Source organism: Lissotriton helveticus, chromosome 2_1, assembly GCF_964261635.1.
Source record: "Lissotriton helveticus chromosome 2_1, aLisHel1.1, whole genome shotgun sequence".
Taxonomy (NCBI): domain Eukaryota; kingdom Metazoa; phylum Chordata; class Amphibia; order Caudata; family Salamandridae; genus Lissotriton; species Lissotriton helveticus.
Window position 1 is genome coordinate 108,001,933 of NC_136059.1, and position 17,872 is coordinate 108,019,804.

Genomic DNA, 17,872 nt, shown 5'->3' on the forward strand with positions numbered 1-17,872 from the left:
CGCCTAAAAGGGTCTCTGTGCGCCCTATGTATTTCTGATTCTAAGTCTATCTCAGGACCGTCTTTGAGCACTCCCTCCCTGAGGAGCTTACACACCAAGCCCTTTACGTCCCCATTTTCCGCACCTTCCGGAATCTTTAAGAACTTCAGGTTGTTCCTCCTAGAATGGATTTCTAGCCTCTCTACGTCCATCTGGAGTGCCCTATTCTGAGTTCTAAGGGTCTCGATGTCCCTTTCATGCCTCTTAGAAGCCCCTGTGAGCAAAGAGACATCTTCAAGCACAGTGGTCCGTTTGCAAACATCGTCTAATTTCGTCTCCAGGTTAGCACACTGGTCTTGTATGCTCTTTTGATTTGCTTCCGAGGTATCAAATTTGGACAGTAGATCGCCTCTAAGGTTAAAAAGGAGTGCCTCAAGCTGTGAGAGGCCTCCATCCGGAATCTTAACGCCAGTTACCTCTTCTGCTGAACCATGAGCTTTCACCACTTCCACCGTTCTGACTGTAGGCATCTCTTCCTGAATGATGGCTAAGACCGGTACCGCCGTAGTTGTTTGAGTTTCTTGTTCGTTTTCCTCCTGGTCCTCTGTATCCGCTATATCCACTGAGTCCTCCATGTCAGCTAATACAGTGTACCTGCTGCCCGACTGAGACCCATCGAATTGAGTAGTGGGTTTTACGTTAGAGGTACTAACCAGATTGTTGGGCACGGAGGCAGAGGATGGGAGAGGGGGTTTTTCCCCTTAGGGTCGACAACTTGCTCCATAATTTTGAAATATGCCTTTAGAGAGGGTGCGGGTTTTGACGAAAACGTGCCAGGCAATTTTGTTTTTTTGGAATCGCCTGTTCTCCCGGGTTGGTCCCTTTTCTCTTTATCTTTCCTCCCTTTTTTCTTTGGGGTAAAAGGTGTTGCTGTTGCTTTGGACGCACTCTGGTACCCACCCTCGGACTTTTGTTGCTCCAAATAGGACCTGAGCTGGTATCTGTTTCTAACAGGTGCCACCTGGGCTGCTGGTGTAGGGAGTGCAGGGGGTGTATATAGCCGGGTGTCGCACTTCTCTCTCACTGTATTGCCAGCTGTATCTGCTTGTAAGCGAGGGCAAGGGGGGTGTGATTGTGTAGAGAAGGAAATTGTGCCCAGGTCCATCCCTCGTACTGCACCGAGTACCAGGTAGCTATGGCAGTATCTGCAGTAACTGCGTTACCCACTTGTTCAGCACAACCAGCACACCCGGACACCCCAGACACCACACGGGGGGGGAGATTGACTTTTACTAGATAGGCGCCACCTCCTTGAGTTAAGAACTCAGACCCCAGCTTATGCCCCCATGCCCCCTTCACTGACCGTTTACTGTTGTTGCTGTTGGAGTCACAACATAAGGGAGCACTGAGGCAGACACGGGCTGGAAACCGCCTCGACTTTTGCCACATGCAGGTCCGGTCTCCTCTGTCTCTTCCGACTCCTGACAGCCGCGCTCGATTAAGGCCGGCTCTGTATGCCTCTCCCTGCTCAACCTTCAGCCCATCCGCAGCGTGGATCCGCGCTGAAGCCACGGAGACAGCGTCAACACCAGCACCAGCGTCTACAGACAGGCAGGCTTGCTCGCAGAGCCTGACCATTGCCGGTGTAGATTGCAAGGTCCTAGTGCGAGTAGGATGCAGGCACAGGCACACCCGCCTCGATAGGTGAAACCACCCTCCTCGCAAAGAAAAGAAAAACAAGGTAGGGGAAAAGAAAGTGTGCGTTAGCACTGCGCCGCTATAGAGAGCGCAATCTCGCATTCTCTGCTCACCGTTTTGGTGCCATCATCTCCGCCTGAGTCTCGAGAGAGACCTTCCTGGACACGGAGCTCTCGCAACAGGCGTCAGCCTGCCGCCATGTTCCTCCCGGAATTATGATAGGTCTTCCAGGCCACCAGTATTCTGATTGTAATTCTTTCAGAGATTCCTTGATCTTCTGGTGTCTTAGACCCTCACCCATGTGTGCGTCTGCTATTAACAAGACTCTCCTGTTCGTGTTTGGAATTACTCTATCCCCTACTCCAGGGATTCGAGCAAAAGGAACAGAGTTTGCATCGATTATGTATATATAATTGAGTGGATAGTTCACGGGTAGTGCTGCAGTCGCCTTTTGAAGACATTTTTACCGCCAGCATGGTTTCCCCGTCTATGTATTTTTCTGAATGCTTTTTTTGTGGCTACGGAAGCCTGTTTAGTTGCTTCCGCTGTGGCTGTGTCAGCCAATGAATTCCCTGCAACGTGAACGCCATCACGCTGATGACTCAGTGTATGTATCACGTGAGTCTTTTGTAGTTCTTTCTGTAAAAGAACTACTTGTTCCCAAAGCGTTTTATGCTTGATTGTGGCACCTGTGTCATCTTTGTAACCGTTTTGAACCCAGTTCTGCAAGTCATTATTATATGATTTGACGCAGTAATGCGAATCGCACACTATTAGTGTGGGGAATTCGCGATCGGCATTTTCAAGCGCCATTTTTAAAGCTAGTAGTTCAGTACGTTGACCTGAACTGTCTTTTACAGATTGAGACATAGTTACCAGTGGTCTCAATTTACCTCTGTGCCACCGGCATTTAACAACCGCGCACGCAGCACTGTAAGCTTGCTTACCCCACACTGAGGGTTGAGCTGATCCGTGTGTATATATTACACAGGCGTAAAGTTGTAGGGGCAGAATTTCGATTGGCAGAGGATATTCTTTTTCATATGTGAAGTCTTTCAGTTTTTTCATGTTCGCAGTAGGCACCGGAGCGAGAATTGTCGAGTCCATGGACATTTTAGGACTCAAGACCCCGGCAAGCCGGGAATTGAACCCTGGTCCCGGGCTGACCTCTGCTTCCAGGTCTGCCTCCTCTAACCAGTGAGCCACACTTCTATGAATTGGAATATGATTTGAGAAGGCAGGCATAATCATTTCTTCGCCATGAGGGCACTCCCTGACAAACTCTGGTGGCCAGTCTTTCTCAGCTAAAAGGATGTCATAGCCTTTGGAAAGGTTATCCCAAAATAGACCCCTTACTTTCCTAGTCCTATCTCCCTCAATACGTAATGTTATTTCGTATATTTTATGAGGTTTGCTAACTCTGGTATCCTCAGTTTCCACCTGAATGTATTCATTCGTGTCCACTGTCTCCAGATGATTCATCAGGCTCTTGCGAGCTATTGTCACTTCTGCTGCGCTGTCTAGTATTGTCTGGGCCCACTCTCCGTTTTTCAGTTGTGTCCTCAGTATCCTCGGCATGTTTGATTATTTTAATACTGGCTACCTTCTTTTTTGGAAATTGGAATTTTTTACTTTGATGGGCAGGTTCCTTGTCTTTGGACTTGACGTGCTCTTCCCTGTGTTCTGACCGTCCTCTTCTTTCCAGCTGAACTAGTTCCATAGCGGTCGCTCCTCCACGCTCCCCACCTCGACCCCCTGGCTGACTGCTGCACTCCTCCTGCTGAACGTGCTTGCATTCCACACTGCCTGCCCCAGTGATTGCTCCTGACTCCCATTACCTGCCTCTGATATCGCGCTTCAATCATCGCCTGCATTTCAGAAGCGCCTCGAAGCTTCAATAGCGCCTGGTATCGTTTGCTTGTATTTTTATTGATTGTATTCTGCGCTGCATTGCTTTGTTTATTTCGATCTTCATTGTGGTGGTGTTTCGTTTTCATTTACCTCCCGTCCATTTTGATTGTTTGGTCACTCGTGGACCGTGTCTCCTCCCCGCTCCCCGCCTCCCAGCTGCCCCTCCCACCCACTGGTAGAGTTGCTCAATCCTCCCTACACGCCTCTGTGACCAGCTGGACTAGTTCCATAGCGGTCGCTCCTCCACGCTCCCCACCTCGACCCCCTGGCTGACTGCTGCACTCCTCCTGCTGAACGTGCTTGCATTGCACACTGCCTGCCCCAGTGATTGCTCCTGACTCCCATTACCTGCCTCTGATATCGCGCTACAATCATCGCCTGCATTTCAGAAGCGCCTCGAAGCTTCAATAGCGCCTGGTCCATTTTGATTGTTTGGTCACTCGTGGACCGTGTCTCCTCCCCGCCTCCCAGCTGCCCCTCCCACGCCCCGCCCCCCTCCACTATCCATTTAAGACAGATGGACCTACGCGCAGCGTCCACGCGCTGCGGCCGCGCCGAAGGTGCGCCAAAGGTAAGCCCGTCCGCGCCTGGACCGCGCCCAGCGCCAGACCCCCTGGTCCACGCAAACCCCACTCCACCCGCATTACATATGCCGCCGCCGCCACCATGCTAGCTCTTAACTCCGGACGCACACCGCTATGCTACGAAGCTGGCCCAGGACGCACCCACGGTCCCTTCGCCTGCCACTCCTGCAAATATACCAGCATCAAGACCCATACCACTTCCACGAACACCAAAAACAGCTCCGACTCCCATCACCTGAAGTGCATCCTCAGGGGATGAAGGCGGTGGCACACTGGATGGCATCTAACCTCCTGCAGTGTAATGTTGCAAAAACGGAGGTGATGCTGTTCTGTGAGGCCAAACTTCTGTGGACCCCAGACTGGTGGCCTCAAGATCTTGGCCCGGCTCCAGAGCCCAAGCAGGTAGTGAAAAACCTTGGCGTCCGACTTGATCAGGAGCTTTCATTAAAACATCATAGCAATCAAGTGGTGGGCTCCTGCTTCCATATCATCGGGATGCTACGAAAGGTATTCCCTTTACTACCAGACTCTACTAGGAGAACTTTGGTGCAGGCCCTAGTATTGAGTCGCTTGGACTACTGCAATGGGCTGCTGCTGTCAACAAATGAAGCGGTAATCTCTAGACTCCAGGTGGTCCAGAATACTGCTGCCCGTCTGGTCCTGAACCAGCCCTCTCGCACCCCCTCTAAACCCCTTCTGGAGAAGTTACATTGGTTATCCATCAAACAGAGGGTGAAGTTTAAGATCTGCTGTACAATGCATAAGTGTCTACAGAGAAATGGTCCAGCATATTTGATCAATAAATTCTCCTGGTACACACCGACACGCTCTTTGAGATCCAGTGAGCAGGCATTGTTACAGATTCCAAAATTTAGAAAAGTGAGACAAGGGGGAAGATCTCTTACGGTTGCTGGTCCAACCTTGTGGAACAGCCTCCCACTGTTTCTGAGACAGTGTAAGGACCACCTTCCTTTTAGGAAGCAATTAAAGACATTCCTTTTTCAAAATTGATCTATGCTTATGGTTAGGGTCCGCTAGTTGCTTTTTTGGCTGCCAAAGGCGCGGAGATACTCCTTCGGGAGGTGATCCTAGCGCGGTACAAACACGCAAATAAAAAATAATAAATAAAATAAATCCTGCTGAACACCCGCTCGATCCACAGACACGCCACTGAACTCTGGGATCTACTGGACACTACATCACCGGACATCGCCTTCCTTACTGAAACATGGATGAACGCGTCATCAACACCCGACATCGCCATAGCCATCCCGGACAACTACAAAATCATCCGAAAAGACCGCCCCATCCAAACAGGAGGAGGCATCGCCATCGTCCATAAGAACACCATCAAAATCGCGACCAACTCCGACGATAACCTCACAACCGCCGAACACCTCCACTTCCAGATCCATACCGACCCCAGGACCACACTTAGAGGCACCCTCATCTACAGACCTCCAGGAACCCGTAAACAATTCAGCGAAGACATCACTGACTTCATCAGTCCACATGCCCTCGCATCCGAGAACTACATTCTACTAGGAGACCTCAACTTCCACCTGGAAAAGAATAACGACAGCTACACCACCACCCTTCTTGACAACCTGGCCAATCTCGGACTCAAACAACTTGTGGACACCCCCACCCATGTAGCCGGACATACGCTCGACCCAATCTTCACCTCCAGCAAACATATCTCCTTTGATCACACCACAACCCTCCATTGGACGGACCACAGATGTGTTCACTTCAGCTACAAAACCACCTCGACCCACAACCCCCCACAACCTATTCCCCAAAGAAAATGGAACAAATCACCACCAACCAACTCCTCACATCGCTCAACCAAAACCCACCCACCCACCCTCTCATCGGACCCAAACGAAGCAGCCATCAAACTCAAGCTATGGATCACTCACAGCGCTGACGAATTAGCACCCTTGAAAAACCATTGCACCAAACAAAACAGCAAAAAGGCCCCCTGGTTCAACGATGACCTTAAGAAATCCAAGAAACTATGCCGCACTCTCGAGAAAACATGGAGAAAAAACCCAACCACCAACAACATGTCCACCCTCAAGGCAGCCACCCGCAAGCACCACCAGCTGATTCGATCCACCAAGAAATCTGCTTTCAAGAAGCGACTCGACAACAACGCCCATAACAGCAAGGAACTATTCAACATCGTCAAAGAATTCACCAACCCCACCGCAGCCTCAAATGACATCACTCCCTCCCAAGACCTCTGCGATTCACTATCCTCCTTCTTCTACAACAAAATTGCAGACATTCATAAAAGTTTCGGAAACAGCTCCAACGAACATTACTCTCCACCCCTCTCAGAACATAAACCACCCTCCAACAACATCAGTACCTGGAACCCAATTTCCACTGAAGATACCATCCGCCTCATGAACTCAATCCACTCTGGCTCACCTTCTGACCCCTGTCCCCACTACATCTTCAACAAAGCTGACTCCATCATCGCACCCCATCTCCGTGATGTCATCAACTGCTCCTTCAACTCTGCTACCTTCCCAGAAAGCTGGAAACATGCCGAAGTCAGCGCCCTCCTGAAGAAACCTACTGCAGACTCCTCCAAACTTAAAAACTACCGCCCCATATCCCTCCTCCCATTCCCGGCCAAAGTCATTGAGAAAGCCGTCAATAGCCAACTCGCCGCCTTCCTCGAATCTAATAACTCCCTCGATCCCTCACAGTCCGGCTTTCGAGCCAAACACAGCACCGAAACAGCCCTCATCGCCGCAACAGACGACATCCGAACACTTCTGGACAACGGAGAAACAGTGGCCCTCATCCTACTCGACCTCTCCGCCGCCTTCGACACGGTATGCCACAGCACCCTCATACAACGTCTCAACAACATCGGCATACAAGGAAAAGCCCTAGACTGGATCACCTCGTTCCTAGCTGGGAGAACTCAGAAAGTCCGACTTCCCCCGTTCAGATCAGAGGCAACAGAAGTCATCTGCGGTGTACCGCAAGGATCATCACTCAGTCCCACCCTCTTCAACGTTTACATGAGTCCACTCGCTTCCATCGCGCGTCAACACAACCTTAACATCATCTCCTACGCCGACGACACCCAGCTGATCCTTTCCCTCACCAAAGACCCCAACACCGCCAAAACCAATCTTCACGATGGCATGAAAGAAGTAGCCATCTGGATGAAATACAGCCGCCTAAAACTCAACTCAGACAAAACGGAAGTGCTCATCCTAGGATCCTCCCCCTCTGCCTGGGATGACTCATGGTGGCCTGCGGATCTGGGCTCAGCACCCATACCCACAGACCACGCACGTAACCTTGGCTTCATCCTAGACTCCTCACTCTCGATGACCAAACAAGTCAACGCCGTCTCATCTTCCTGCTTCAACGTACTTCGTATGCTCATAAAAAATCTTCCAGTGGATCCCCACCGAAACAAGAAAGACTGTCACCCACGCACTGGTTACGAGTCGACTAGACTACGGAAACACCCTCTACGCCGGAATTACAGCCAAATTACAGAAAAAACTCCAACGCATCCAAAACGCATCAGCGAGACTCATTCTGGACATCCCTCGCCAAGATCACATCACCGGCCACCTGAAAGACCTCCACTGGCTTCCCGTCAACAAGAGAATAACATTCCGTCTCCTCACCCACGCTCACAAGGCCCTCTACAAACTAGGACCCGAATGCCTCAACACTCGACTTTCCTTCTACACACCCACCCGCCAACTAAGATCCTCCAATCAAGGCCTCGCCGCAGTTCGCGTATCCAAAGATCCACCATGGGAGGTAGATCCTTCTCCTATTTGGCAGCCAAGACCTGGAACTCACTCCCCACTCACCTCCGCCTTACACAGAACCACATCCCCTTCAGAAAAGAACTCAAAACCTGGCTATTCGATAAATAATAATCCCCCTCCCCAAGCGCCTTGAGACCCCCTGGGTGAGTAGTGCGCTATACAAATCCTTGAACTTGAACTTCTTTCCGATTTCTGCGAGGAAGTCTGAAAAGATCGAGAGGGACGTGCATCGATATCTATCAGGTTTCTTTAGATTATCCCTATTTCTAAGGTTGTATCTTTTCTCAGAGGGCTCCCTCTGGGGGAGACTTGTGTCCTTGGTCCGGAGATCTTTCTCTCCGCCGAGGAGACCTTCCTCTGGACTGGAATCTTTTTTATTTGGGAGTGGATTGTTTATTTCCATCTCAGCTCTTTTTTGGAGTGTTCAGATTATTTTTAATAAATATCTTTTCAGGATTTTCAGTTAGTTGGGGTTTTACTGGTTTCCCACCCAAACTATCTCTTCCTAGTTCTTCATAGGATTTTTCGATGATTCTTGCAAATTCAAATGGTTGTTCTGCTATATCTGTTTCTTTCAATTTCTGGCGGATCGCCAGATGCTGCTTCTCCTTTTATGTTGGCTAATAGTATAGCCGAGACCTGCTTGAAGTCTTTCAGTAATTTCATACCCAGAGTTAAAGCAGGTTCTGGACCGTATTCATTTTGAATCTGTCTTAGCACATCTGGTATTACCGCCATGGACAGAACACCATGTGTTTTTGTGTAAATGGAAGCAAAGACTGTGCCCAAGTGTCACAATCCTCCACATGTGGTGCGATCCCCATTGGAAGACAGATAGTCAGAATTCTGTGTTTCTCAGTAGGGGTAGTATCCGGAAATACTGCCTATATTTGAGTTATTTTTTGTGCTAACCAAAATGGAATTTGTTCCCGTTTTGAGGGTACTTTACCAAGACATGATTGTATGTTCTGTGGTGTAATTTTGTTTGTGTTCCCCTGATGAGGGGTCAGCTGTGGAATGTTAATAGCTGGTTGGACTGTTGAAGTCCACATTACATATTGGACTAATTATCTATGTATTTTAATCAGTTGTTTTAGCTGTGCTAATAGTTTCCGGTCTGACATTTTTTCAATGTCTGGATGTGGTGTGTAGCTGGCTAGAACCGGCCATGTTGCTCCTGGTCTACCTAGTGGACTGAGCCTGGTGATATGATTATTATGTTTTAGGGCGCCTTTAAACCAGAGCAGGTGCTCTTGGTAATTTAATGGGATTTCCACCTCCTCGAAAGGGGTGTATTCTTCCGGAGGTTCCTCTATTTTGTAATAGTGGAAGTCGTGTGTGACAGCGTTTGCTGCTGGAAAGTTTATCCATGATTAGAATACCTCTGTCTGCCGATATTCATGGGCCTCAATTACGAATATGACTGTACCACCTCGTGATGTCAGTCCGTTTTCTATAAGTTTAATAGTTATAGTTCTTCTTATGTTGACCGGAATGAGTATAGCAGTCGGGTCATTCTGTTGGAGAGTTGTGTCTTCCAACAATAGTTGAGACGCTGTAGCATCTCTTTCTTCGTCTCCGTCAGGCATTTTACTGACAGAAAGTCTTTTTTAGTATGCAGATCAAGTTTCAAGGAAACAAAGATTAGGTGCACAATATTTTGGAACACTGTATCCTTCAACGTTGACTAAACCAAAAACTATACATAGGAATCTCTTCCTACTAAGTTCCGGCGGATTTTAACCTTTTACCCACTCCAGACGTCTTTTGGAGTATTTACTGGAAAAAGGGTCTGTGTGAAAAAGCACGACTGAGTTACTCTAACGTCTTGCATTAGATTTATCGCCTTACCAAACGTTGGGCCCCATGTAGTGTAGTTCCTATATTCCCAATAGGCTCTGCGCATTGGAATAATATATTCAGCAGTGTAGACGTAGGACTGAGGTCGACTAGGTCTCTACTGACTATATTAGACTTAAGGTTTGCCAGCTAGCTCAGAGGTCACTAGAAACTTTCTCGAATAAACGAGGAGGAGTTTAACCTCCCTGGATAGACAAGAAGGGATTAGCTTCTGACAACCATAAAACATGACAACTTTGCTCCCTCAGAATAAGAGTGTATCTCTAGAGTCGTGTGAAAACAATAGACAGCTATTTCACTCAGTCAATTGTGCATACTTAGTTTCACCAGAGTGCAGAGAATAGAGAGACGGGCGTTTTCAATAAAAGGTGTTATTTATTGAGCAGTCTTCTTTCTCATGCAAGAGAAATGAATTGCCACAATTACAAAACTCATAGTGAAGTAAAGTGCGTACAGTAAAAGGAGGATTATAAAATAATACTGTAAAAGCATTGATATGGTTTCTTAGCCATATGATACTTTAAAATAGATAAAATATTTGCATACATATATACATTGACTAACGTACTCAACAGGTGCTTCTAAATACGCCTACCCCGGTGTACCTGACCTAAGCCTAATACGTGGGAAGGAGTAAGTAAGTAGCAGTTTAAGTTAAGTTTGTTTTGCCAAGAATCTGACTCAAAAATTCTCTTTAAGGGTTTAGTCAGTTCCGTACCTGGGTAATAGAAAGCAGGAGGTCTTGTATCTCTCTCTCAGGACTCGATATCCCAGTAACCCGCGAAAGTATCTGGAAACACCGGAGCTGGATTTCTCGGCAGGAGAAAAGACAGCGCCTCTCTCAGTGCGTCAAAGGGGAGGGGCAGCGTCCATGGGCTCTCGCATCAGCTGGGCTCTCGGGCAAGTAGATAGCTGCTCTGCTCCAAAACCACCACCGTGTGTTTGCTTAAGGCAACGTTGGTATATTTATACCTGAAAGGTGCCGGGTTTGACGTAAGGTTGGACATAAGACGTCAATAAAGATGTCACTAAGAACTGGCCGTTCTTACAGTGCTTCACAGGAGTTCTAGGACGAAATCAAAACAAAAGCAATGGGGATTTCCCAGGTTGCTGGAGGTTTGGTTTGTTTAGAGAACTCGTTGTGCTTTCTAGGGGTCTGGGGAAGTAGCCTTGCTTAATGTGACTGCATGGGCTACGACTAAATATGGATATGATTCTTATGCCTTTATAGGGATATTATTGATTATAACCGTACAAGGGCATAAAATAGAAATATCGATTTAGGCTCCTAGATAAAAACACAATAGTGGATGTATCGCATCATCCCCCACTCTGTGACTGGAGTGAGTCCTTTCAGGCTTTTGAAAGGCGGAGAACCTTTTTCAGAAATGTGTCCATGGTGGATCAAAAGAGCTAATAAGGTTAAGGATAGTGTTGATGTGAATCTTGTCGCTAAGCGTGTGGAAGATAAGCAAGTCAAGATTAAAATTTTCTTTGACTCCAAAATGAATGTTAAAGTTTCTGACATTGCAGTAGGTGACTGGGTTAGAATCAAAAAACGTTTTTTGGTGAAAGGTGTTTCCAATTTTAGTCATCCATTTAAAATCGTAAATGTTTGCAAGAACAGGGTCATTATTCATGATGGTAGGGTGTAGAATGTAAGGAGGGTTGCTAAATGCAAGTCTTTAGGTCTTGGACTTGCTGCGGAAGGTGATGAGGTTTCACATGACTCCTCTAAGGTTTCACATGACTCCTCTAATTCCAATGGTAACTCCTATCATCTTAATCAATCACATGACGCCCCAAATTCCAATGACAACTCTTCTCATCCCAATCAATCTGTTAGATCCAGAGTCAAGGGGAATGTCCGTCCCAGAATTTAACCTGCCAGATACTTAACTTAGTTTTTCTTTGTTCTTTTCCTGGTTTGTGTGTTAGGGGTGAGATGTGTTGCATTCTATTTTATCTCCTCCTCTTCCCTTGTGCCTCTTCTCCCTGTGCTTGGACCTTGGAACCTAGTGCCTGCGCTGCACATCTTTAGTTCCAGGTTCCAGAGCCTTACTTTGTCAGTTATTACTGTTGCCTTGCATGGGGATTTTATACTGTGCCTCCTTCAAATAAACTTTGGAGTTTACCTACCGCCTGATGACCCTCGCCTTTACAACTGTCATGGGGATTTTTTTCACATTATTTTCAGCCATGCTGCACAGCAACTACCTAGCATGGCTATAAATCATTGCCAATAGATCTCTTAGGCGAGACCTACTGGCTTTTCAATGCTTGTTTTATTACTAATCACAAACACAATGTTTCCCATTCATATGCCAATATCAACCATTCTCTTATAAGCACACTTGTTCAATTTGAATAATTGTATCTGTTGGTTCCTTTTAAAGAGACAATTTAAATTGATTTTAAAATCTATTTTCTAAATCATTGCAACAAATGCCTTTTCTAAGCAAGATTCAACAGGTACAATAGGTAGGTTGGTTAAGTGTTCAGTTTTTCTTCTGCTAATGTGACTGTGAGAATACTTTCAGATAGATATGTCTGTGTTTCCTAATACAAAACATTATTCACCTCCAGATACAGTCAGTAACAACTACATAGTCCAGTGTTTGGGTCACCCTCTGCTTTCATATGATGAAGCTCGCTTTGAAGTGCATTTTATTTTGCACAACGTCTAAGAATGTGCTACGAAAGGGAAGCCCTGTCTGAGTTTCCCAAAGCAATAAGTACATTGCCTATTTTGCACTGAAATGTTATTGTCCTTATTGCCCTCCTAGCTGCAAAAGCTGAAAGTAAGTAAGAGGATGGGCTTACTGCCCTCCTGTAGCTCCAGCTCAGTCTTGGATTCTCGCGGCAGTGCTCAATTTATACTGAGTGCCCGTTTCTGAAATTCTAAAGCTGCTGTGCAGGAAAGTTGCTGGACCAGATATGGGACATTGAAACTGAGACACAAAGCAGTGAGAGGGAGAAGTGCAGTGAAAGTGCCTATATGATGCCAGGCTCTTTGTTGTATCCAAAGCAAGACAGGAGAAGGAAGTAAACTTAATGATTAAGTTTAATCAGGAATATCAAGTGCAGCATTAGATCTATCAGAGTGCACATCCAAGAAGCTCCAGTCTTCAACTGAAGATCAGGAGTAGAACATTCCACAATAACCTAGCAACCAAGGCACTAGGATGCAACTACATGAAAGAACATAAGTAATGAAGAATATGACAGAAAACAAATGAAATAAGAAACATGGGATATAACACACCTCCTTCCCTATAATGAACCAAAGAAAGCATATCATGTAAAATAAGTAAGGCGAATAAAAACAAAAATTCCTAACAGATAATAACATATCAAGTAATATAATCATCTAAATATTTAGGTGTAAACTTAATTCTTGTGGACCTTGGGCAAGGTGCAGAGACATCAGAGGAATCTGAGCAAGGTACAGATGCATCAGAAGGAATTGTGTTACAATTGTCAGAGACATCAGAAGACCCTAAGCAAGGTATAGACACATCTGAAAGAATTGTGTTACAATTGTCAGTATTCATAATGTCAGAAGATAGAAATAACGCATCCCCATGCACATTAGAATTGTCAAACAACAACAAGGCCCCATTATCTAGATTGGAATTACAAGCAGGAAGATTATGAGCACTGAGGTTATCAGCATCACCCATCAATGGAGACAAAATATTAGAAGCAACTTCATTAAGAGCAATGTTCGAGCTCTTCACCTTGGAAACAGACCTTTTACTCCACCACTTACCACCATTTACCTTAACAGCATGTTTACTGATTTGAATAACAGTTGTTTCCGGATAAAATTTCGATCCTTTAACCTTACATGGTCTTCGGATTCTAACTCGGTCGCCAATGTTTAAAGAAATTTCCTTCACATGTTTGTTTTGATCATACCTAATTTTGGATTTAAGCTGAGCAGATTCAACCTTATCTTTAACTTGATCAAGATCAAGAACATCCTTCCCATGAAAGGTTTTATTAATAACCCATCCAGGAGATAATTCATTAAAGGACTGTCTCCCCCTTAACAAGAGGAAGGGGGTCACCCCAGTAGTTGAGTGTGGCGTGTTGTTATATGACCAAACTCTGTCACTGACAACATCCTGAACACAAAGGCCAGATGAAATAGCTAATTGGACTGCGTCCTTCAGGACACGATTCACTCTTTCCACCAGGCCATTGCCTTGTGGGGAGTATAAAGCAGTAGTAAGATGCTTAATGGCAAAATTGTTCAAAAAACTATTCATCTCATGAGATACAAATTGTACCCCGTTGTCTGACACTAAAAAATTAGCGATTCCTTCAGACTGGAAAAGTTTTTTAAGACTTTTTATGACATTATAAGTATTAGGTTCTTTTAAAAACTCACAAGCAACCCACTTAGAGTGATAGTCGACTATCGTAAGTATAAACCTAAAGCCCTGATTTAATCCACCAATAGGTCCTAGGAAATCCATTCCTAGTTTCTCCCATGGACTGTCAGGGAAAACAACAGGACATAAAGGTTTGTTAACAGTACGCAAAGATTTCTCAGCATGAGAACACTCACTACAGCCATTCAAGAAGGTATCCACACAAATGTCGATACCCGCCACCAATAATGAAGTCTCAATCTCTTCTTGGCGCTTGTGATCCCACCATGACCTTTCTGAGCAATATCGATAATCTTGTTCCGAATAGAAACAGGAGGAATAAGAGAAAAACCTCTCAAAATGAATTCACCCTCCAGACTTAAATCATCCCTGACTTTGGAGAAAGGGAGAAGATCCTTATCAATCAGATTTTCCCTTGGCCAACCTTCAGCAATGTACTTTTTTAAAGTATGAAAGGAAAAATCCTGCAAAGACGCGTTAACCCAGTCAGACTCAGAAACCACATCCTTTGCTAGAATCAGTCCATCCAGAAGGTTAACTACTACTTCTTTGTCATCAATAGGAGAAAACTTCAAAGAACTTGAAGGACACCTGGACAAGAAGTCCGCCGTGAAGTTCTTCCCACCAGAAATATGTCTCATAACGAAATTAAAATCATAAAGCTTTGAGAGAAGACGACTTAATCTAGGACTAGCATTCCTTAAACCCTTGTCATTCCAAATAAAAATCAATGGTTTGTGATCTGACACCACCACGAACTCGCGACCCCAAACATACGTAGAGAAGTGTCTAACTCCTCAAACGCAAGCTAAGGCCTCCTATTCAATTGTACTGTAATTTCTTTCCGAAGAGGAAAGTTGACGGGACGCAAAGGCAACAACATTTTCATTACCACCATTGGCTTGACTCAGTACAGCACCTAAATCAGTATTACTAGCATCTACTGTAATGAAAGATAGAGAGTTCTCATCAAAGGGTTTGAGAGCTGGAGCACGTATAATTAAATCCTTTAAAGAGTCAAAAGCCACTTTATGCACCTCATCCCACACAAATTTAACATTGTTCCTAGTAAGTGACCTCAAAGGCTCACTAACATGTGCAAAATTCTGTACAAATCTCGAATAAAATTCACTTAAACCTAAAAATGATCTTAATTGATCTTTGTTAATAGGCTGAGCACAATCACGAATGCCTTGCAAGAGATCATGTTTGGGAGCAATGCCTTTATGGGAGATGGTATGACCAAGATATTCAACCTCACTGATGAGAAATTTACACTTCTGTTTTTTAACAGTCATACCATGGTCACTTAAAATGCCAATGACTTGATCAAGTTTAACGAGATGTTCTTCAACAGTATTAGTAGAGATCAAGATATCATCACGATAGGCTAAAACATCACCAACTTCTCCAAACAACTGAAACATCAATTTCTGAAAAACTGATGCCGCTGAGGCAAGACCAAAAGGTAACCTTAGATATCTATAAAGACCAAAGGGAGTATTGAAAGCAGTTAAATCCCTGGACTCTTCACACAACTCAATCTGGTGGTAAGCTGCTCGTAGATCTATGGTAGAGAAAACTTTTGTACCTCTCAATTGAGCTAACATATCCTGAATACGCGGGAGAGGAAAACAATCCACTTGAATATTTTTGTTTAGAGCTCTAAGGTCTACACATAATCTAAGCTCATCACAGTTCTTCTTAAGTGCGACTACAATTGGAGAAACCCACAACGAAGAATTGATGTTTTCAATGACTCCCTCTTTTCTCAACTGTTGAAGATGAGTTTTTGAGATCTGTTTAAAAGTAGAATTTAGGCGTAGGTTCGTAGAGAATGCTGACTTGACCACCTCGTCGCCAATTTATGTTGTATCCAAAGCAAGACAGGAGAAGGAAGTAAACTTAATGATTAAGTTTAATCAGGAATATCAAGTGCAGCATTAGATCTATCAGAGTGCACATCCAAGAAGCTCCAGTCTTCAACTGAAGATCAGGAGTAGAACATTCCACAATAACCTAGCAACCAAGGCACTAGGATGCAACTACATGAAAGAACAGAAGTAATGAAGAATATGACAGAAAACAAATGAAATAAGAAATATGGGATATAACACACTTGCAATATTAGAAGGCAGAAATTGTTTTTTAGTGTGCTAATAACTTTGGCCTTGTTTGATTATCTTCACAAAACCTTCAAAAACAAAAGTTCATCCACCTTGGCTCCTGCCTGGAAAACTTTAAGGTGATTGGTCAAACGGGGGCCCGAGAAAAAGGAGTGGGGGGGTCACAAATGCAAAATCACCATGCATTTGCCATAGACTTCTTTAAGATGGGCTATAGCAAAAACTACTGAATGGAATTATACAAAATTCGACAGGAAGCTGGATCTTGGTCCGCCCATTGGGCTTTTCGTGATTTGGTTTGAATCTGTCCCATAGTTTTTGAGAAATTAAGGGACAAATAGTATTTTAAATCTCGCTACCCTTGCAGGTATGTCAATTTAAAAATAGAGCATTCTGATTTGCCCAGGGTGCTTTATTTTTCTTGAGCCATCTCTCTAGCGCACCCTTGTAGTCTGCTTAACCAAAAAAACATAAATAACACCTGAAAATGGAACAGTGAAAGAACACAAATAACGAGTCCCTACACTATAAGGGAAGATCCCTAGAAGAGGAAGGAAAGCCTACTGAAGCTGACGAATAAGAAACAAGCAAATGAGACTGACAATGAAGTCAATAAATGGTAAGAAGGGGTGGTTCTACGCCACTGTAAGCTAACAATATATATCACACCAATTACAACGCTTGCGTTGTATTAGGCGAGACCTAAATAGGCCAGATCCATTGGCTTTAAAGCTTCTTTATACTATCGATGTAACCATAATGCATGGTTTTGGAAATATTTCAAACAAGAAAGCAAACATTAAAGTCACATACATTAACAACCTACAACTCCGACTAACTACACCAGGGTAGCAGCAGAAAAAGTGGAAATTGAACAAGCGATAAAAGAGGTTGTAAACAACACACACCCTCAGTTCTCTGATCATGCGAGGCCGAGGGCGGGGTTTGCATTTTTTCGAAATCGGTATAAAAAGCGGCAGCAATCGAAGGAGGAATTAAACGGTTTTGACACGAAGTAGACATTGAGGTAATAGAAGCCCTGCGCAGACTGAATGTAAATACAACGAAGAATGATAATATACGTAATGTAATACTCACCAAGCAAAATAAAATATCTTTAAATCAGTTTCACCCATCTAAACAAAATCCTCAAATGGCTACATTTTAAATGTTTTAAATATTTAATCGTTTTTGTGCAAAGGTATCTACCCAGGCAGACAAATAGGAACAAGCACTGGCTATTGAAAGAAACATATATTCATGGACAACTCATTAAAAAAAGCAATGGACTGTAGTGATATCAAAAGGGTTGATTTTTAATATAATTATATGTAGATACATCTGATTCAATAAAAAAGATAATTGCATGATATGAATAAACATGAATTATTCGAACAATATAAATCAAACAAACATATCAGTATACATAAAAATTGGATTAGAGGACTTTTTCTTAAAAATAATTTCTCCAAGGCAGAAAGTATATAAGGCTGTAA